Genomic DNA, 23,184 nt, shown 5'->3' with positions numbered 1-23,184 from the left:
CATAAGCTTTAGAAGCCACAGCCTCATCGGACATCATGTGTTTGTGACACCATCTTGAGAAAGGAGCAAACTTGATTTCCTTCAGCAGATGGGATATGAGTAAAATGCTTATTACATTTGAGGGCTCATGAAAATTCCTTTAATTCCATAGTAAAATATAAAAAAAAATTACACCATATCCAAAAGATATGAACAAATTATTAGAAATTAATTTACATAAAATGTCACGAGAGACTAAAACTTCAAAACAAATTATCTTTTTTGCAAAGACACCCTACAACAGAGCTTTAAGTATCCCCCGTGCTTCCCTTACCCTCCCAGTATTACGTATAACCAAGGATAGGAGGAAGTAGGAAGAAAGATAGTAGGTAAAGAGGTGCAAACTGGAACTACTGCTAAATGGGAAATTGGGCAGGTTTGTGGACTCTCACCACTAAGAAAGGAAGGAATACATTTGGTTTTCTTTCTTAAGGTGGTGAGAGTCCACAATTCCTTACTGGAACTGGAACTTATACACAAACTGTTAAGTCCACAAAAACAAACAATATTCATTTATTATTATTTTTTTCTCTCCGTCTCATATCATACAATACTAAAGAGGAGGTTATCTGGACTATTTAAAATATCAAAGTTTTAGCTGCTAATTACAGAATAAAATACATCTTTATTATTGGTAAACCTTGTATGTCTGACTATATGTATCCATCGGCTCCATCTCTGTACAACATCACTATTAACAGAAACAAAAGTTCATGTTCATGAGGTTAATGGCTTGGATAGGGGATTGGTAAATGTAAAAAGTTTATAATGTTTCTAAAGAAAAATATTTCAGTGGCTTTAGTTTGCATTCATAGTTTAAATAGGAGAAATGAGCAAGTAGGTTGCCTATGCTCAGAGGGGCACGTGGCTGTTCTAAAATAAAAAAATAAATAATATATATATATATATATATATATATATATATATATATATATATATATATATATATATATATATATATATATATATATATATATATATATATATATATATATATATATATATATATATATATATATATATATATATATATAGACTATTACTAGAACATGTTTTACAAATAAATCTATACAGGTACAAATTCCCAAATCCGGTATTCCAAAATCTAAACTAATTATTTAATATTTTTAAAAAGAATAAAATTGTCAGTTTTGTGTGTTCTAAAATGCAAATCTACACCCTGTTCCAAATTATTATGCAAATTCTATTTCAGTGTCACAAAGATTACATTTTTTTTTTTTTCAGTTTAACTCATGGATGGCATTGTGTCTCAGGGCTCTTTTGATCACTGAAAACAATCTCGGACACCTGTGATAATTTGATTGCCAGGTGAGCCCAATTAAAGGAAAAACTACTAAAGGAGGGTGTTCCACATTATTAACCCCTTAATGACTGCAGCACTTTTCCATTTTCTGTCCGTTTGGGACCAAGGCTATTTTTACATTTTTGCGGTGTTTGTGTTTAGCTGTAATTCTCCTCTTACTCATTTACTGTACCCACACATATTATATACCGTTTTTCTCGCCATTAAATGGACTTTCTAAAGATACCATTATTTTCATCATATCTTATAATTTACTATAAAAAAAATTATAAAATATGAGGAAAAATTGAAAAAAAAAATACACTTTTTCTAACTTTGACCCCCAAAATCTGTTACACATCTACAACCACCAAAAAACACCCATGCTAAATAGTTTCTAAATTTTGTCCTGAGTTTAGAAATACCCAATGTTTACATGTTCTTTGCTTTTTTTGCAAGTTATAGGGCCATAAATACAAGTAGCACTTTGCTATTTCCAAACCATTTTTTTTCCAAAATTAGCGCTAGTTACATTAGAACACTAATATCTTTCAGGAATCTCTGAATATCCATTGACATGTATATATTTTTTTTTAGTAGACATCCCAAAGTATTGATCTAGGCCAATTTTGGTATATTTCATGCCACCATTTCACCGCCAAATGCGATCAAATAAAAAAAATTGTTCACTTTTTCACAAATTTTTTCACAAACTTTAGGATTCTCACTGAAATTATTTACAAACAGCTTATGCAATTATGGCATAAATGGTTGTAAATTCTTCTCTGGGATCCCCTTTGTTCATAAATAGCAGACATATATGGCTTTGGTGTTGCTTTTTGGTAATTAGAATGCCACTAAATGCCACTGCGCACCACACGTGTATTATGCCCAGCAGTGAAGGGGTTAATTAGGGAGCATGTAGGGAGCTTTTTGGGGTAATTTTAGCTTTAGTGTAGTGTAGTAGACAACCCCAAGTATTGATCTAGGCCCATTTTGGTATATTTCATGCCACCATTTCACCGCCAAATGCGATCAAATTAAAAAAAAACGTTAAATTTTTCACAATTTTAGGTTTCTCACTGAAATCATTTACAAACAGCTTGTGCAATTATGGCACAAATGGTTGTAAATGCTTCTCTGGGATCCCCTTTGTTCAGAAATAGCAGACATATATGGCTTTGGCGTTGCTTTTTGGTATTTAGAAGGCCGCTAAATGCCGCTGCGCATCACACGTGTATTATGGCGAGCAGTGAAGGGGTTAATTAGGTAGCTTGTAGGGAGCTTGCAGGGTTAATATCACATTTAGTGTAGAGCTCAGCCTCCCACCTGAAACATCAGACCCCCTGATCCCTCCCAAACAGCTCTCTTCCCTCCCCCACCCCACAATTGTCCCCGCCATCTTAAGTACTGGCAGAAAGTCTGCCAGTATTAAAATAAAAGCTATATTTGTTGTTTTTTTGTGTTTTTAAAAAGCATATTTATATATGCTGCTGTGTACTATCCCCCCCTTAGCCCCCAACCTCACTGATCCCCCCCAAACAGCTCTATAACCCTCCCAATCTAACTTAATATGCGCCATCTTGGGTACTGGCAGCTGTCTGCCAGTACCCAGTTTAGAAGAAAATATGGGGGTTTTTTATTTTTATTACAATTTTCTGTAGTGTAGCTTCCCCCCACACAAAACCAACCCCCCACCCCTCCACGATCTATTTTTGTGCTTTTGCACAAACAAGATTGAGCCCTTTTTCCTATCAATATTTTCCGTAGTGTAGCGGTTCCCACCCGCTCCCGCCCCGTGCACGCTCCCGCGCGCCCCGCCTCCGATCCCGCCCCCCTTGATGGCAGAACATACACCGATGGCCGCCCACCCGCCTCCCAAGTCGGCTCCCACCCACCAACGATACCGGCCATCGATGTCCGGTGCAGGGAGGGCCACAGAGTGGCTCTCTCTGCATCGGATGGCCATGTAAAGTTATTGCAGGATGCCTCCATATCGAGGCATCACTGCAATAACCGGAAAGCAGCTGGAAGCGAGCAGGATCGATTCCAGCTGCTTTCCACACCGAGGACGTGCAGGGTACGTCCTCAGGCATTAACTGCCTTTTTTTTGACGACGTACCCTGCACGTCCTCGGTCATTAAGGGGTTAAGCAGAGCACCATTTTCAAGCAATATGGGGAAGAAAAAGGATCTCTCTGCTGCCGAAAAGAGTGAAACAGTTCAATGCTTTGGACGAGGTAAGAAAACATTAGATATTTCCCAAAAACTTAAGCGTGTTCATCGCACAATTAAGAGATTTGTGGCATATTCAGAGCACAGACGGGTTCGTGCAGATAAAGGCACATTGAGGAAGATTTCTGCCAGATCCATGCATCGGATCAAGAGAGCAGCTGCTAAAATACCATTACATAGCAGCAAACAGATATTTGAAGCTGCTGGTGCCTCTTGAGTCCCACGGACATCAAGGTGTAGAGTCCTCCAGAGTCTTGCAACTGTGCATAAACCTTCCATTCGGCCACCACTAACCAATGCTCACAAGCAGAAATTGCTACATTAATACATGAAGACTCATTTTCAAACAGTCCTGTACACTGATGAGTGCCGTGCAACCCTGGATGGTCCAGATGGATGGATGGAGTAGTGGATGGTTGGTGGACGGCCACCGTGTTCCAACAAGGCTGCAACGTCAGCAAGGCGGAGTCATGTTTTGGGCCGGAATCATGGGAAGAGAGCTGGTCGGCTCCTTTAGGGTCCCCGAAGGTGTAAAGATGACCTCTGCAAAGTATGTGGAGTTCCTGACTGACCACTTCCTTCCCTGGTACAGAAGGAAGAACTATGCTTTCTGTAATAAAATCTTCATGCATGACAACGCACCATCTCATGCTGCAAAGAATACCTCTGCATCAATGGCTGCTATGGGGATAAAAGGAGAGAAAGTCATGGTGTGGCATCCATCCTCCCCTGACCTCAATCCTATTGAGAACCTTTGGAGCATCCTCAAGCAAAAGATCTATGAGGGTGGGAGGCAGTTTACATCCAAACAGCAGCTCTGGGAGGCTATTCTGACATCTTGCAAACAAATTCAAGCAGAAACTGTCCAAAAACTCACAAGTTCAATGGATGCAAGACTTGTGAAGCTGCTATCAAATAAGGGGTACTATGTTAAAATGTAATGTGACCTGTTAAAATGTTTAAAAAGTTAAAATGTTGTTCAAAGTTTGATTGAAATAGCTTTCGATTTCAGTAAATATGCTGCAAACACAACAAACAACAATTTTCAGTTCTTTACAACCTATAAAGTATTTTGAAACTTACTATGCGTAATAATGTGGAACAATGCATTGTAAGTTTTTTATTTTGAAAAAAAAAATACAGTCATCATTAGTAAGTTTGTTCAATAAAATTTGAATTGTACTCTTAATAGTTGATAACATGAGAATTATGCTGACTGTTGTTTACATCAATTATTTAGGTAAATGAGAAAGATACCATCGGCATAATAATTTGGAACAGGGTGTATACTATAATCGCGTTTGTAACGCACACGTCGCCAATTGCACACGCATCCTCAAAGGAATGTTGGTAGTGCGAGGCAACCAACAGAATGCTGGCTGCGCGCGCAGCCAAAAGAATTCACCTGGATGCAGCAAAGCTGCATCCCGGTGGATTCCGAAAATGGCAGGGTGGTCAAAGAATACACCACAGGTATGTGGATTCTTTGACCACCCTGCCATTTTCGGAATCCACCGGGATGCAGCGACGGCAAACTGAGCATTAAAAATAAAAAAAAATAAAAAAAAACACCTGCAATAAGTATAAACAAAAAACAAACAAAAAAAACTAACTGTCCACAATAAGTAATTAAAAAAATTAAAATAAACTGCCCGTACGAAGTATTAAGAAAAAAAAAAAAAATACCCAATACAATTATTAACCCCCTAAATCCCCCAACCACAACATCGCAAACTACCCAATACATCTATTAACCCCTAATCCGCCAACCCCCACAGCGCATTAAACCTAATTTACCTATTAACTCCTAAACCACCAACCCCACAACGCAAAAAATGACAGCCCCCTAACCCAACACCCACTAAATTAACCCCTTAGTTACATTTAAAAAAAAAAGACATTACAATTAAAAAAAAATTAAAATTACATAACATTAATCTAACATTAAAAAATAATAAAAAAAGGCTAACATTACAAAAAATAAACACTATCCAAAATAAAAAAAATTAAACCTAATCCCTATGAAAATAAAAAAGACCCCCCAAAATAAAAACACCCCCTAATCTAAGAATAAACTACCAATAGCCCTTAAAAGGGCTTTTTGTAGGGCAATGCCCTAAAGAAATCAGCTCTTTTACATTTAAAATAAACAAAGTCCCCCCTAACAGTAAAACACCCCAAAATAATAAAAACAACTAACACTAATAAACCTAAACCACACATTGCCCCTAAAGGGGCATCGCCCAAAATACCCTAATTTACAAAATAAAACAAATAAAAAAAAAATATATAACACTAAACCCCCAAAATTGGTACTCACGGTTTCAGAAGTCCGGCGGAGAAGGTCTTCTTCCAGACGGGTCTATCATCTTCATCCACAGTGAAGGCAGCGCGGAGCGGAGCCCCGGAGTGGTCTTCCCAGATGTGGCGATCCTCGGCGGCGGCGGTCCTCGGCAAAGACGTGGAGGTTCCTCTTCATGCGATCGTCCACCGTACACTGAAGATTGAATTCAAGGTACCCCATATTTATTGGGGTACCATGCATTCCTATTGGCTGAAATTTTTAAAATCAGCCAATAGGATGAGAGCTACTGAAATCTTATTGGCTGATTTGAACAGCCAATAGGATTTCAGTAGCTGTAATCCTATTGGCTGTTTTGAAAAAGTCAGCCAATAGGAATGCAAGTTACCTCAAAATTGATTGTGGTACCTTGGATTCAATATTTAGTATACGTCGGATATCGGATGAAGACGAGCCTCCATGCCGCTGAGGACCGCCGACGCAGCCACAGATGACCACATCTAGGAAGACCGCTCAACCTTTGCTGTGGATGAAGTTGATGGACCCGCCTGGAAGAAGACCTTCTCCGCCGCACTTCTGAAACCGTGAGTACCTATTTGGGGCTTTAGTGTTAGCTTTTTTTTAAGTTTTAAGTGCAATGCCCATACAAATGCACGTTAAGGGGCAATGAGTTGTTTAGGCAGTAACACTAAAGCACTGGCTTTTTTTAAAATTCAAAAGGGGAAATTTTGTTTTATAAAGATTGCGCTAATATAATGTTATATAATTCTGCACTATGTGCAGAATTATACAACATTATTTTTAAGGTTTACTGTCCCTTTAAGTATGATTTTTGTTTACACTCTCTAAACTGTCCCATTTTACAGATGCAAATATTCCAAAATCTAAACCTTTTCTGGCCCCAAACAGTTTGGATAAATGGTTTTCTATCTGTATTGCAAAAATGTTTTGATTCAAAATGATGTCCCTTTAATAGCCAGTAAAACAACTAGGGAGACTGGTACAGTAGCTAAATACATCTAGCAGATCAACAACAATTACACAAACAAATAAAGTTGAAACCTCAGTAAACTTTTGGTGCAATAAAGAAAACAAAAATACTGTAGTCTCTCAAACAATGCTGTTCTTATTCACAACCGGTTCCTCGTGTTTTTCTTTAAAGGGTTATTATAGTGTAATATTATGCAGGCCATACAGCCCAAGCATACAGTTTTAAGCAACTTCCTTATACAAATGTATTTAAAAGGACAGTCTACTCAAGATTTTTTATTGTTTAAAAAGATAGATAATCCCTTTAATAGCCATTTGCCAGTTTTGCACAGCAAACACGGTTATATTAATATACTTTTTACCTCTGTGATTACCTTGTAATAAGCCTTTGCACCTTTATTTCAGTTCTTTTGACAGGCATGCATTTTAGCCAATCAGTGCCCTCTCACAAGTAAATCCCCAGACCAGAAGCAGCTCTTTTTTTTACTTTTTGCAATGATTTGTTTTATTTTTTTATTTTGTTGGTGAAACTTTCTACAGGTCGCTTTGAAATTAAAAAGGACAGTCAAGTCCAAAAAAAACTTTCATGATTTAAATAGGGCATGCAATTTTAACCCCTTAATGACCGGACCATTTTTCAATTTTCTTACCCTTAATGACAATGGCTATTTTTACATTTCTGCAGTGTTTGTGTTTAGCTGTAATTTCCCTCTTACTCATTTACTGTACCCACACATATTATATACCGTTTTTCTCGCCATTAAATGGACTTTCTAAGGATACCATTATTTTCATCATATCTTATAATTTCCTATAAAAAAAATATAAAATATGAGGAAAAAATTGAAAAAAACACACTTTTTCTAACTTTGACCCCCAAAATCTGTTACACATCTACAATCACCAAAAAACACCTATGCTAAATAGTTTCTAAATTTTGTCCTGAGTTTAGAAATACCCAATGTTTACATGTTCTTTACTTTTTTTGCAAGTTATAGGGCCATAAATACAAGTAGCACTTTGCTATTTCCAAACAACTTTTTTTCAAAATTAGCGCTAGTTACATTGGAACCCTGATATCTGTCAGGAATACCTGAATATCCCTTGACATGTATATATTTTTTTTTAGAAGACAACCCAAAGTATTGATCTAGGCCCATTTTGGTATATTTCATGCCACCATTTCACCGCCAAATGTCATCAAATAAAAAAAAAAGTTCACTTTTTCACAAATTTTGTCACAAACTTTAGGTTTCCCACTGAAATTATTTACAAACAGCTTCTGCAATTAAGGCACAAATGGTTGTAAATGCTTCTTTGGGATCCCCTTTGTTCAGAAATAGCAGACTTATATGGCTTTGGGGTTGCTTTTTGGTAAGTAGAAGGCCGCTAAATGCTGCTGCGCACCACACGTAAATTATGCCCAGCAGTTAAGGGGTTAAATTAGGTAGCTTGTAGGGAGCTTGCAGGGTTAATTTTAGCTTTAGGGTAGAGATCAGCCTCCCACCTGACACATCCCACCCCCTGATCCCTCCCAAACAGTTCTCTTCCCTCCCCCACCCCACAATTGTCCCCGCCATCTTAAGTACTGGCAGAAAGTCTGCCAGTACTAAATAAAAGGAGTTTTTCTTTTTTTTAATAAAAAAAAAAAAATGTTTTAGCTGTGATGGACTCCTGCCTTAGCCCCAACCTCCATGATCCCCCCCCCCCAGCTCTCTAACCCTCTCCCCTACCTAATTGCCGCCATCTTGGGTACTGGCAGCTGTCTGCCAGTACCCAATTTGCCCCCCAAAAAAGTGTTTTTTTTATTATCTTTTAATACCATTTTAATTTTTTCTGTAGTGTAGCAGCCCCCCACAATACCCCAACCCCCTCCCCCTCCCAGATCCGATATATATTTAATTTTTCCCCCCTCTTCCCACTCATTGGTGTCAGTGTGGGTAGGTAATCGCGCGCACGCGCATGCGCGCCCCCGCACGCTCCCGGCACCCGGCGTGCACATTGCACTAACAGGAGCCGGATGCCGGGTAGCGATGGGCCGCCCACCCGCCTCCCTGTTGCGCTCCCACCCACCAACGAACCGGCCGCATCGCTACCGGTGCAGAGAGGGCCACAGAGTGGCTCTCTCTGCATCGGATGCTTTCTAAAGGGTATTGCAGGATGCCTCAATATCGAGGCATCACTGCAATACCCTGAGAGCTGCTGGAAGCGATTGCGATCGCTTCCAGCACTCTCTTAGACAAGTGACGTACCAGGTACGTCCATTGTCACTAACTGCAAGTTTTTGCAGGACGTACCTGGTACGTCACTTGTCATTAAGGGGTTAAACAACTTCCCAATTTACTTTTATCACACATTTTGCTTTGTTCTCTTGGTATTCTTAGTTGAAAGCTAAACCTAGGAGGTTCATATGCTAATTTCTTAGACCTTGAAGACTGCCTCTAATCTGAATACATTTTGACCACTAGAGGGCATTAGTTCACATGTTTCATATGCACGTAAAGTGACCTAGGAGTGAGCACTGATTGGCTAAACTGCATGTCTGTCAAAAGAACTGAAATAAGGGGGCAGTCAGCAGAGGCTTAGATACAAGATAATTACAGAGGTAAAACATGTATTATTATAACTGTGTTGGATATGCAAAACTGGGGAATGGGTAATAAAGGGATTATCTTTCTTTTTAAACAACAAAAATTCTGGTGTTGACTGTCCCTTTAAATGAAATTTTAAATTAGGCAGTAACACTAAAGCACTGGCTCAACTGCAATGTGTTGATTAACTGCAGAATAAAATACATTTTTAAAGTTTTATAATATGCTGCAGAAGTTGAAAATTGCATTGAAAATTAGCTGCAGAGCTTTTTTTTTTTTTTTAAAGTTTTTAAAATGTCTCTTAAATAAATTGGTTTCCATTACCCTTGATCTAATATAACATAATTATAAGGTAAAATAAAAAAAGGTGCACTGGCCATAGTCACTGCTTTGCAGACCGAGAAAGGCTAAGATTGGGGTTCAAAAAATAGCTGTGAGCCAGTCATCAACCAATGCTTTGCTGTTTTGCAACACTGCTCAATATTTGACCACACTCTTAAGACAGTGCTTTGCTCTGGCTGCACTGTGCAAGAGTACTGTTTGAAGAAAAAAGCCTGTTGTGGAGGAGTGCTGCAAAGCTAAAGCATTGGCCATTCCTACATCTGTTCCTTTCTTTCTGCAGACATGCTGCAATGACATCTCATGTTCTGCATTGGGGCTCTACGGGTTTGAGCACAATGTCATCTATATGGCACACATGAACTAACGCTCTCTAGCTGTGAAAAACTGTCAAATGCATTCAGATAAGAGGCAGCATTCAAGGGATTAGAAATTAGCATATGACCCTACCTAGATTAAGCTTTCAATTTAGAAGCCAAGAGAACAAAGGAAATTTGATGATAAAAGTGAATTGAAAAGTTGTTTAAAATGACATGCCCTATCCAGATCATGAAAGATTAATTTGGAATAGACTGTCCCTTTAAGAAAAGTGGTGCATCAACTAAAAAAGGTCCTGGGGAGAAGGCTGCAATATTCAACAGACTTTAATAAAAAAAATAAAAAAATACTGAAACAGAGCAGCAAACATTTTTTCTTTTACAGAGAACATGCAAATCTGCACACTTATGCTTGCATAATTCAGAGGTTCTCAAACTTTTTCAGACTGGGCCACTTGGCAATGAAAATTTCTGATGCAGGACACCTGTGTTCTTAAAGAGCAATTATAGTTGAAAAATAAGCCAATTTGTTAGGGCATGTAATTTTAAAACTAGCGACCCTGTAAACCTATGTGTTTAACGCAGTTGTTAAAATTATCATTTGTGAGCTACAGAGCACTAGTCCCACGATCACCATTTATATAAAATCATAGACCAGGCTCTCATGCAACCAACTGTGCCCGGGATACATGGCATCCGCAATATCCAAGGCTGCAAACAAATAAATAAGCAGCAATTATAAGACTTAACTTTCAGTTGTAAGCTTGAATGAACAAGTCTCCTGAATAAAGGCATATTTTGTTCTCTGCTTTGCATACCTCAGTATGCTCTAATGGAAAGGATACCAAGAGAAAGAAGTTAGTTTGATAACCAAACTCATTTGCAAAGTTTTACATATTTATTTTTTGCTCTGCATGAATCGGGAAAGATTAGTTTCCTACTATCAATACAGGCAACATCAGCAAATGCCACTTCAGTACTCACACGTTGTGGGACATACTGAAGACAAGTATTGTCTGATCTGCCAATGTAGGAAACTGGGGGAGGTTTTTTTTTTTGGATTTTATTTTTAAAAAGTAACTGCAGATCGCTATAGGAATTTTAAAAAGTCTAAAACAAGAGAGTCCATGACAGAAATATTGTGAATTCAAACTATAACCTTTACATTTATGAAGGACAAAAAAAAAAAAAAAAGAAAAGCTATTTAAAAAGAAGAAAAAAAAACAACACAGGGAAAAAAATAATTCAGAAGGCCAAGAACAGAAATGTATTTATTTATTTTTAACTACTGTTCAGATTTTCTAGCGGCAGCATTTAGTGCAATATTGTTCTTGTTAGAGGACTAATTATTGCAGTGTTGATTCTAGATAAGCTAGAGTTAATCTTTCTTAGGTTACTAGTATTTTAGCGAGATGGCGTGCCAGAAAGTCAATAATGACTCCCATTGTTGCTACATAATGACAAAACGGCAGTGTTTGTACCAAAAAACACAATGCTAGGTTACGATATACAGCCTTACATGATCAGTTGTGTGTGGCAGGGTCTGCGTTTAGTAATAATAAATAATGCAGAGACAGTTTTATGGATCAGTTATTGTGTAATCACATTCTGTCGTCATTGAGGATGTCATTAATGAGAACATCGACCATGTACATGACTTTAATTTGTAATCTCTTTAAAAACAGACAAACGCTAGAACTTGCTTGCTATTTGTTATCAAATACATCTCTTGAAGATGATATGAATGAAAGCAAAATAATGTTCTTTCGGACTGATACATTCTTTACAAGTTTATATACATACAAGTTCACTGAGCTGTTCAGCATTAAACCCTGTTTTTCAGGTGCTTATAACTTTGCATGAATTCATTTCTTTGACACTCAGAAACTTTTCTGAGCACACTAAGGGCTCGATTTATCAAGCCCCTACGGCTGCAAGTTCTCACAAGAACTTGCTCGCCGTTATTTATCAAGCAGCGGTCACAAGACCGCTGCTTCCCTAAGCTCTTCGCCACCTCTAAGGTGGCGAAATTCAATCACCGCGGTCGAGTCCGACCGAGGAGATTGACAGCTCCTGCCCACGCGTGATTGGCTGTGCGCGGGCAGGGGGTGGGATTGCACGCGACCGCAAAATTGCGCTCGTGTGCAATGTTGATTACCTGCGGGCAGGGCCGCCATCAGGGGTTGACAGGGGTGACTCCTATCAGGGGCCCAATGGGCCAGGGGGCCCCCCCATGAGGCAAGAACTAAAAAAAAAATAAAAAAAATTCATTTTGGCAACAACCAGTGGGTACTACAGCAGAGTGCTAATTGAGCTTGGGAAATGTTATTATAAATAGTAAAGTATTAGCATTTGAGAGGATTTCTGAGTGTGCACTAAACCACTATGCACAGTGTGAGACAGACTTGGCACTTTGGTAGGACTTACTTAGCAAATGTTTTTTTATTTCTTTGTGCAATTTTGGATTGTAACTTCAGTGTGGTAGTAGTTGTATGGTGGGGCCAGGGGTCCATAAAAACATTTTTTTTTAGCAGCAGTGTATTAATGATTATTTGACAATGCTATAGAAATTCTATATTTAAAACCATGCAGAAATGTTTCCTCCTCCATACACAAATGGTAAGTGCCCTTTTGGCAGAGATTATATATATATATATATATATATATATATATATATATATATATATATATATATATATATATATATATATATATAACACAAAGAAACACCCAGCACTCACCAGCTAGCTCACAGCTAAGATAAAATCACAACTGGGAAGGTTAGTCACTGCATCTGGCCATCATCTATGGGTGATTACAGCCACCTGTGCACCCCTTCTTTGTTCTCAGTTTGTTTGGCTTTGTGAGCTCGCATGATGGTGTGCCTGTGTTAGGGACTCAGGCGGTGGAAAGGACCTTGACGTGGTGCCTGAGCTTTCCCAGATGCGGTGACTACCCTTTCCAGTTGTGATTTTATCTTAGCTGTGAGCTAGCTGGTGAGTGCTGGGTGTTTCTATGTGTTGTATTACTTTTTATTTGTAATCTCCCTTGTTTTTTGCACCCATTCCAGACTGGGGTTAACTGCCTGTGGCTCTGGTGACATCACAGCTTTTTTGGAGTGCTATTTAGCACCCAGGGCTGGATGTTACTGAGTCACAGGATGTGTACCTGATCCGGTCTTGGAGTGCAGTTCCCTTCCATGATAGAGATATAGAGATATAGAGATATAGATATATATATATATATATATATATATATATATATATAGAGAGAGAGATAGATATATATATATATATATATATATATATATATATATATATATATATATATATATATATATATATATATAGAGAGAGATAGATATATATATATATATATATATATATATATATAGAGAGAGATAGATATATATATATATATATATATATATATATATATATATATATATATATATCTATCTCTCTCTATATATATATATATATATATATATATATATATATATATATATATATATATATATATATATATATATATATATATATATATATATATATATATATATATATATATATATATATATATATATATATATATATAGAGAGAGAGAGAGATAGATATATATATATATATATATATATATATATATATATATAGAGAGAGAGAGAGATAGATATATATATATATATATATATATATATATATATATATATATATATATATATATATATATAGAGAGAGAGAGAGAGATATATATATATATATATATATATATATAGAGAGAGAGATAGATAGATATATATATATATATATATATATAGAGAGAGAGAGAGATAGATATATATAGATATATATATATATATATATATATATATAGAGAGAGATAGATAGAGATATATATATATATATATATATATATATAGAGAGAGATAGATAGAGATATATATATATATATATATATATATATATAGAGAGAGATAGATAGAGATATATATATATATATATATATATAGAGAGAGATAGATAGAGATATATATATATATATATATATATATATATATATATATATATATATATATATCATTCCAGTTTACTGCCCCTTTATGCAAAGTCTTTCCAGATGCAAGGAGGCATTTTATCTAAGTTTTTTACATCTGCATAAAATGTTATACTCTCAGACTAAGATTGCTCCGTGTTTGAAATGAGGTAGATTAACTTAAAACTGTTCAGTTTACACTACAGCTGACTTAATTTTGAAATACATACCAACAAGCCTAAATCCTGCATTTAACCAGATCTAATGGTATGAGTACCACAGCTTATGGTTCCACCAAGATCATATAGAGTACAGCATTTTCAAAATCCATAAGTACAGCTGACAGATGGGAACATTTGTACACTATGGCCTAGATTTAGAGTTCGGCGGTAGCCGTCAAAACCAGCGTTAGAGGCTCCTAACGCTGGTTTTGGGCGCCCGCTGGTATTTGGAGTCAGTGATTAAAGGGTCTAACGCTCACTTTTCAGCCGCGACTTTTCCATACCGCAGATCCCCCTACGCCATTTGCGTAGCCTATCTTTTCAATGGGATCTTTCTAACGCTGGTATTTAGAGTCGTTTCTGCAGTGAGCGTTAGAGCTCTAACGACAAGATTCCAGCCGCCTGAAAATAGCAGGAGTTAAGAGCTTTCTGGCTAACGCCGGTTTATAAAGCTCTTAACTACTGTACCCTAAAGTACACTAACACCCATAAACTACCTATGTACCCCTAAACCGAGCTCCCCCCACATCGCCGCCACTCGATTAAAATTTTTAACCCCTAATCTGCCGACCGCCACCTACGTTATACTTATGTACCCCTAATCTGCTGCCCCTAACCCCGCCGACCCCTATATTATATTTCTTAACCCCTAACTTGCCCCCCACAACGTCGCCGCAAGCTACTTAAAATAATTAACCCCTAATATTCCGACCGCAAATCGCCGCCACCTACGTTATCCCTATGTACCCCTAATCTGCTACCCCTAACACCGCCGACCCCTATATTATATTTATTAACCCCTAATCTGCCCCCCTCAACGTCGCCGACACCTGCTTACACTTATTAACCCCTAATCTGCCGAGCGGACCTGAGCGCTACTATAATAAAGTTATTAACCCCTAATCCGCCTCACTAACCCTATCATAAATAGTATTAACCCCTAATCTGCCCTCCCTAACATCGCCGACACCTAACTTCAATTATTAACCCCTAATCTGCCAACCAGAGCTCACCGCTATTCTAATAAATGTATTAACCCCTAAAGCTAAGTCTAACCCTAACACTAACACCCCCCTAAGTTAAATATAATTTTTATCTAACGAAATAAATTAACTCTTATTAAATAAATTATTCCTATTTAAAGCTAAATACTTACCTGTAAAATACATCCTAATATAGCTACAATATAAATTATAATTATATTATAGCTATTTTAGGATTAATATTTATTTTACAGGTAACTTTTTAATTATTTTAACCAGGTACAATAGCTATTAAATAGTTAAGAACTATTTAATAGTTACCTAGTTAAAATAATAACAAATTTACCTGTAAAATAAATCCTAACCTAAGATATAATTAAACCTAACACTACCCTATCAATAAAATAATTAAATAAACTACCTACAATTAACCTAACACTACACTATCAATAAATTAATTAAACACAATTGCTACAAATAAATACAATTAAATAAACTAGCTAAAGTACAAAAAATAAAAAAGATCTAAGTTACAGAAAATAAAAAAATATTTACAAACATAATAAAAATATTACAACAATTTTAAACTAATTACACCTACTCTAAGCCCCCTAATAAAATAACAAAGCCCCCCAAAATAAAAAATTCCCTACCCTATTCTAAATTTAAAAAGTTACAAGCTCTTTTACCTTACCAGCCCTGAACAGGGCCCTTTGCGGGGCATGCCCCAAGGATTTCAGCTCTTTTGCCTGTAAAAAAAAACATACCATACCCCCCCCCCCAACATTACAACCCACCACCCACATACCCCTAATCTAACCCAAACCCCCCTTAAATAAACCTAACACTAAGCCCCTGAAGATCTTCCTACCTTGTCTTCACCATCCAGGTTCACCGATCCGTCCTGAAGAGCTCCTCCGATGTCCTGATCCAAGCCCAAGCGGGGGCTGAAGAGGTCCATGATCCGGTCAAAGTCTTCATCCAAGCGGGGCAGAAGAGGATCTTCCATCCGATTGAAGTCATCATCCAGGCGGCATCTTCGATCTTCTTCCATCCGGAGCGAAGCGGCAGGATCCTGAAGACATCCAGCGCGGAACATCCATCCGGACCGACGACTGAACGACGAATGACTGTTCCTTTAAGGGACGTCATCCAAGATGGCGTCCCTCGAATTCCGATTGGCTGATAGGATTCTATCAGCCAATCGGAATTAAGGTAGGAATTTTCTGATTGGCTGATGGAATCAGCCAATCAGAATCAAGTTCAATCCGATTGGCTGATCCAATCAGCCAATCAGATTGAGCTCGCATTCTATTGGCTGTTCCGATCGGATTGCAGACGTAGGAAGTGTTTCCCCATAGGAAACAATGGGGCTGCGTTAGGAGCTGAACGCTGCTTTTTTGCAGGTGTTAGGTTTTTTTTCAGCTCAAACAGCCCCATTGTTTCCTATGGGAGAATCGTGCACGAGCACGTTTTTGATGCCGGCCGCGTCCGTAAGCAACTCTGGTATCGAGAGTTGCATTTGCGGTAAAAATGCTCTACGCTCCTTTTTTGGAGCCTAACGCAGCATTTGTTTGAACTCTCGATACCAGAGTTAAATTTATGGTGCGGCCAGAAAAAAACCCGCGGAGCGTTAACAGCCCTTTTACCGCCGAACTCCAAATCTAGGCCTATATTTGAAGTGGTGCTCTTGGTTGTGGAAAATTGGTGAAAAAACAAACAAACATATGTCAACCTTTTAAAAGTACTTTTCTTCATTTAGCCATTTACCCAGATCATTAATGTACAATTTTGAATTCAAAGAATTATTTTTGTTTACACATTTACAAATATGATTCTTTAAAAAGTGATCTCTTAATTTCTAAAAAATGTTTATTATGCATGTCACACACTGTTGGTTTAGGGGATGCAAGGTGCATAAATGTTTCCTCCTGTGAGTGTTTCTGTGAGTGTTTCTGTGAGTGTCTGTGTTTATGTATTTCTGCTTTGGTTTGTCTCTCTATGAGTGTGTATGTATTTTTTTTCTGTGGGTCTCTCTGTGAGGGTGGGTGTGTATGTCTTTGTGCATTTTCTGTGGATGTCTGTGAGGGTGTGTGCATATGTCTGAGCTTTTTCTATGGGTGTCTCTGCGAGGGTGTGTGTATGTTTGCCTTTGTGCATTTTATCTGGATGCCTCTGTGAGGGTGTGTATGTATGTCTTTGTGTGTTTTATGTGGTTGCCTCTCTGTGTGTGTGTGTATATGTCTTTGTGTTTTCTCTGTGGGTGTCTCTGTGTGTGTGTATGTCTTTGTGTGTTTTCTGAGGCTGTCTCTGTCGGTGTTTCCTTGGGTGTATGTGCAAGTTTGAGTTTGTGTGTGTGTGTCCATTGTCTGTTCCTTTTTAGGACATTTTGACCTTACTACTGATTATTTACATCTTTCTATAGACTTTGAGACTAATGAGACCTTTACGTAAGTCACCAATCCACCATTTAACCTTTAAATTATTGTTCAGGCCCCTTCCTTTGAGCCACTGCATGCTGTTGTCATCATTTAGTTGGCATCTTCCTTTACAAAAAAAAATTATCAGAACTCCACATTTTGTTTTCTAAATCTCTTTTTTTTTTTTACAAAACTGTAGTCTACCTCATTACTTGTCAGGTCAATGTAATCAAGTGCTGAGTGTCTGTTTGGGTGTCTGTGTCTGAGTGTGTTTGTGTGTTTCTTTGCGTGTTTGCTAGAGTGTCTATATGTGAATCCTTATGTGTGAGTGTGTGTTTCAGTGTATGAGTGTGCCTATGTGTTTGTATGTTACTACCTTTACAACATTTCCAAGTTTAAATAGTCACTAAAGAATAAAGTGCATATATACGTTTTAGTCACTTGGTCAAAAATTGCACGTCAAAGGAGGGGGGGGATCAATGGTTAAGTCAGGGGCCCCAAAATTTCTAGTGGCGGCCCTGCCTGCGGGTAATTTCGCCCCGCCACAGGCGAGCTGAGGCGTATTTTTAAATAAAACGAAAATAAAAGCACTAACTGGGTTTCGGTCCTCAGCAGCGTGTAGGCGCCTCATCATCCAATGCAAGGTACTGCATTCAATTTGGGGTACCTTGTATTCCTATTGGCTGAAATTTTTAAATCAGCCAATAGGATTGAAGCTACTGAAATCCTATTGGCTGTTCAAATAAGTTAATAAGATTTCAGTAGCTCTCATCATATTGGCCGATTTCAAAATTTCAGCCAATAGGAATAAAAAGGTACCCCAATAAATATGGGGCACCTTGCATTCAGTCTTCAGTGTGCGACAGACGATCGCATTAAGAGGAGCCTCCACGCCACTGAGGACCGCCGCTGAGGATACGTGCATCGGGGAAGCCAGCTCCGCACCGTCTTCGCTCCGGATGAAGATAGAAGATGATGAGTCGCATGGAAGAAGACCTTCTCCACCCTTTAGGGGTAATGGGTAGTTTAGGTTTTTTTATTTTGAGGGGGATTTTGACTGTTAGGGGGACTATTTTTTTAAACGTAAAAAAGCTGTTTAAGTTAGGGCAATGCCCTACAAAAGGCTCTTTTAAGGGCTATTCATAGTTTAGATTAGGGGGTGTTTTTATTTTGGGGGGCTTTTCTATTTTCATAGGGATTAGATTTAATTTTTTTATTTTTGATAATTTTGTTTATTTTTTTCTGTAATTTTGGAGTTTTTTATTTTTTGTAATTTTAAGATTATTTTTGTGTAATTTAATGTTAGGTTTTATTTAAGTGTAACTAAGTATTGGGGTTAATTTAGGGGACTTGGTAATTAAATTATTTATTTGCGTTGTGGAGGGTTGGCGGTTTAGGAGTTAATAGGTTAATTAGTTTTTTTGCGATGTGGGGGTTTGGCGGTTTAGAGGTTAATAGGTTAATTATGTTATTTGTGGATTAGGGCTTAATTACTTTATTATTTTGTGATGTGGGGGTTTGCGGTTTAGGTGTTTGTTAATACTTCATGTGGGCGGTTACGTGTTTTTCTGTTTGTTTTTTTAAGGCTTCGGGTTTGCCTACGCTGCATCCAGGTGGATTCCGAAAATGGCAAGGTGGTGAAAGAATCCAGGTGGATTCTTTTGACTGCGCGCACAGCCAAAATCTTTTGGCTGCCTCGCACAGCCAACATTCCTTTGAGGATGTGTGCGCAACTGGCGACACAGACGGACGTGTTACAAACGCGATTATAGTATAGATATAGTTTCTATTTAACCACTTCCCTACCGGGACTTTCAGAGAAAACAGATTATGCTTACCAGATAATTTCATTTCCTTCTGTATAAGGAGAGTCCACGGCATAATTTCTTACTGTTGAGAAATACTGAACCTGGCCACCAGGAGGAGGCAATGACAACCCAGCCAAAGGCTTGAATATCTCTCCCACTTCCCCCATCCCCCAGTCATTCTGCCGAGGGAACAAGGAACAGTAGGAGAAATATCAGGGTTTAAATGGTGGCAGAAGAAAAAAAAAAAATAATTTAGAGGGCCACCCATCGGAGAACACGGGCGGGGGCCCTGGACTGTTCATATACAGAAGGAAATTAAATTATCTGGTAAGCATAATTTAGGTTTTCCTTCTTAATATAAGGAGAGTCCACAGCATCATTCCTTACTGTTTGGAAACTTATACCCAAGCTCTAGAGGACACTGAATGATAACGGGAGGGACAAAAAGAGGCGGACCCTAATGCCTGCAAAACCTTTCTCCCAAAAGCTGCTTCAGCTGAAGCAAAAACATCAAACTTGTAAAATTTAGAAAAAATTGTGTAAGGAGGACCAGGTAGCCGCCTTACAAATCTGATCCATAGAGGCCTCGTTCTTAAAGGCCCAAGAGGAAGCCACTGCTCTAGTAGAATGAGCCGTAATCCTCTGAGGAAGTCCATGTCCCGCTGTCTCATAAGCAAAGTGGATAACACTCCTTAACCAACAAGATAAGGAAGTCTAAGAGACCTTCTGTCCCTTACGCTTCCCGGAATGGACAACAAACAAGGACGAAGTTTGACTAAAATCCTTAGTAGCCTGAAGGTAGAACTTCAAAGCACGAACCACGTCCAAATTATGAAGCAAACATTCCATCGCAGAAGGAGGATTTGGACACAACGAAGGAACTACAATCTCTTGAATGATGTTGCGGTCTGACACGACCTTAGGAAGAAAACCTAACTTAGTACGTAGGACAGCCTTATCCAAATGAAACACCAGATAAGGAAGCTCACATTACAAGGCGGCAATCTCAGATACTCTGCGTGCAGAAGCAATAGCCAGTAGAAAAAGAACCTTCTAATACAACAATTTTATGTCAATATCATGCATAGGCTCAAACGGAGCCCGTTGCAAAACCTTAAGAACAAGATTAAGGCTCCAAGGAGGAGCCTTAGATCTAAACACAGGTCTGATCCTAATCAGAGCCTTAACAAAAGGACTGTACATCGGGAAGCTCTGAGAGCCTCTTGTGCAGGGAACTGGCAGAAAGGCCCTTCTACAGTCTATCCTGGAGAAACTATAGGATCCTGGCAACCTTAACTTTATGACAAGAAAATCTGCGCTCTTCACACCAGAATAAGTAGGTTCGCCACACCTTATGATAGATGCGACGAGTAACCAGCTTACAAGCTTGAATGAGAGTATCAATTACTCTCTCAGAAAAACCTCTCTTGGCTAGGACTAAGTGTTCAATATCCAAGCAGTCAGCCTCAGAGAATCTAGATTTTGATGAACAAAAAGGACCTTGTTTCAGCAGATCCCTGCGACAAGGTAACTTCCACGGAGGAGATGACGACATCCTCACTAGATCCACGAACCACATCCTTCGCGGCCACGATGGAGCAATCAGTATCACTGATGCCTGCTCCTGCTTGTTGCAGGCCACTACACGAGGAAGAAGTGGTAACGTCGGGAAAAGGTACATTAGACTGAACCTCCAAGGCACTGCTAATGCATCTATTAGCTCCGCATGAGGATCCCTGGACCTTGACCCATATCTTGGTAGTTTGGTATTGAGACGAGATGCCATGAGATCTATCTCCGGTGTCCCCCACTTGTTGCATATCTTCGCAAACACTTCGGGATGGAGAGACCATTCCCCCGGATGAAAGGATTGTCTGCTGATAAAATCCGCTTCCCAGTTGTCCACACCCGGAATGTGGATCGCTGACAGCGAACAGCTGTGGGCCTCCGCCCACTCCAGAATTCGAGATACCTCCCTCATCGCTAAGGAGCTTCTCGCAGGATGGGCTTAAGAAAGATGATCTGGACAGAGCCACCAAGAGAGCGATTCTCTCGACCAGTTGTCCAGAGAGATGTGCATGATCGCCGTTCCACTGCCTCAGCATGCGCACAGTTGCAGTGGTCTGAGATGGAACCTGGCAAAGGGAATGATGTCCATGCTGGAGATCATGAGACCAATTATCTCCATACACTGAGCTACAAAGAGTCTTAAGGAGGTCCGGAGGGCAAGACATGCTGAAGCAAGCTTGCAACGTCTATGGTCTGTTAGGAATATCCTCATTGATATGGAGTCTATTATAGTACCCAGGAATTCTGCCCTGGTGCTTAGAATAAGAGAACTCTTTTCTAGGTTTATCTTCCATCCATGAGATCGAAGAAGAGAGGGAAGAGATTCTGAATGGTCCTCCGCCAGATGAAAAGATTGTGCTTGTACCAGAATATCGTCCAAGTAGGGAGCTACAGCTATACTCTGGGTTCTGGCAATGGCTAGAAGAGCAAAATAATGTGAAAAAGGATGAAGGCGCCTAATTGCAATACGTGATAAAATAAAAATCAAGTGAAAAATGCTAAATATGCCGTTAAATAAAGGAATAGGTGTATATCTCAAATCTAAAATATGAGAATAAAAGTATATATGTGATATGATCGTGTAAAAGTATCCAGCAACAATGAATGGCTGAAATTGTATAACTACGAAATCACAGTGAGTGAAAACATATATACATGAAAATAAAATAGTGCTGGAATTATATAGCGTGATACATACAAAGGCACTCCAGGGAACTACAGTTCATTTAAGTAGTACCCATACAATATCCAGGAAATAGATATATCTCCAAAAGTCCACTTAGTTGCGGGATGTGCGGCAGCAACACTCCTTCCAAAACTGATAGGCACCAGAGTCAATCTGCAGATATGTGGAAGATAAAAAAAGGAGGCGCCACAATAGTGTGAGATCGTAGGTAACAGTAACAATGGGGGTTACTGTTACCTACGATCTCACACTATTGTGGCGCCTCCTTTTTATCTTCCACATATCGGCTAGAAGAGCCCCTAGAACCTTCGTAAAAATTCTTGGAGCAGTAGCTAGACCAAATGGAAGTGCAATGAACTGTAAATGCTGGTCGAGGAAAACAAATCATAGGAACTGGAAGTGATCCTTGTGGATTGGAACGTGAAAGTAAGCATCCTTCATATCTATAGTGGTCCCGAACTGTCCTTCCTGAACTAAGGGAAAGATGGACCTTATCATCTCCATCTTTAACGAGGGGACGTTAAGAAATTTTTTTAAGCACTTTAGGTCCAGAATCGGGCGGAAACTTCCCACCTTCTTTGGGACCATAAAAAGGTTTGAATGATATCCCAAACCTCTTTCTGCGATAGAGGTCATTATCCCGGTACCTAAGGAGGACAGATCCTGCACGCACCCCAGAAAGGCTTCCCTCTTTTCTGGTCTGGAAGACAGGCTTGAGAGGATAAATCTGTCCTTGGGTGGATGAGACTTGAAACCTATCTTGTATACCTGAGCTATGACCTCCAGGACCCATGGATCCTGCACGTCCCTGAACCAAGCTTCTGAAAAGAGTCTGCCCCTTCATGCTGA

The 23,184-nt window shown here is 38.8% G+C and overlaps 1 protein-coding gene across 4 annotated transcripts in view; it reads right to left on the bottom strand.

Moving 5' to 3' along the window:
- ACTN1 (actinin alpha 1) overlaps positions 1-23,184 on the bottom strand; it is a 295,503-nt gene that overhangs the window by 208,587 nt on the left and 63,732 nt on the right. The window lies entirely within an intron of this gene.

This window comes from Bombina bombina, chromosome 1, assembly GCF_027579735.1.
Source record: "Bombina bombina isolate aBomBom1 chromosome 1, aBomBom1.pri, whole genome shotgun sequence".
Classification (NCBI taxonomy): domain Eukaryota; kingdom Metazoa; phylum Chordata; class Amphibia; order Anura; family Bombinatoridae; genus Bombina; species Bombina bombina.
The sequence above is the reverse complement of the archived record's forward strand: the minus strand, read 5'-3'. Positions and strand labels throughout refer to the sequence as shown.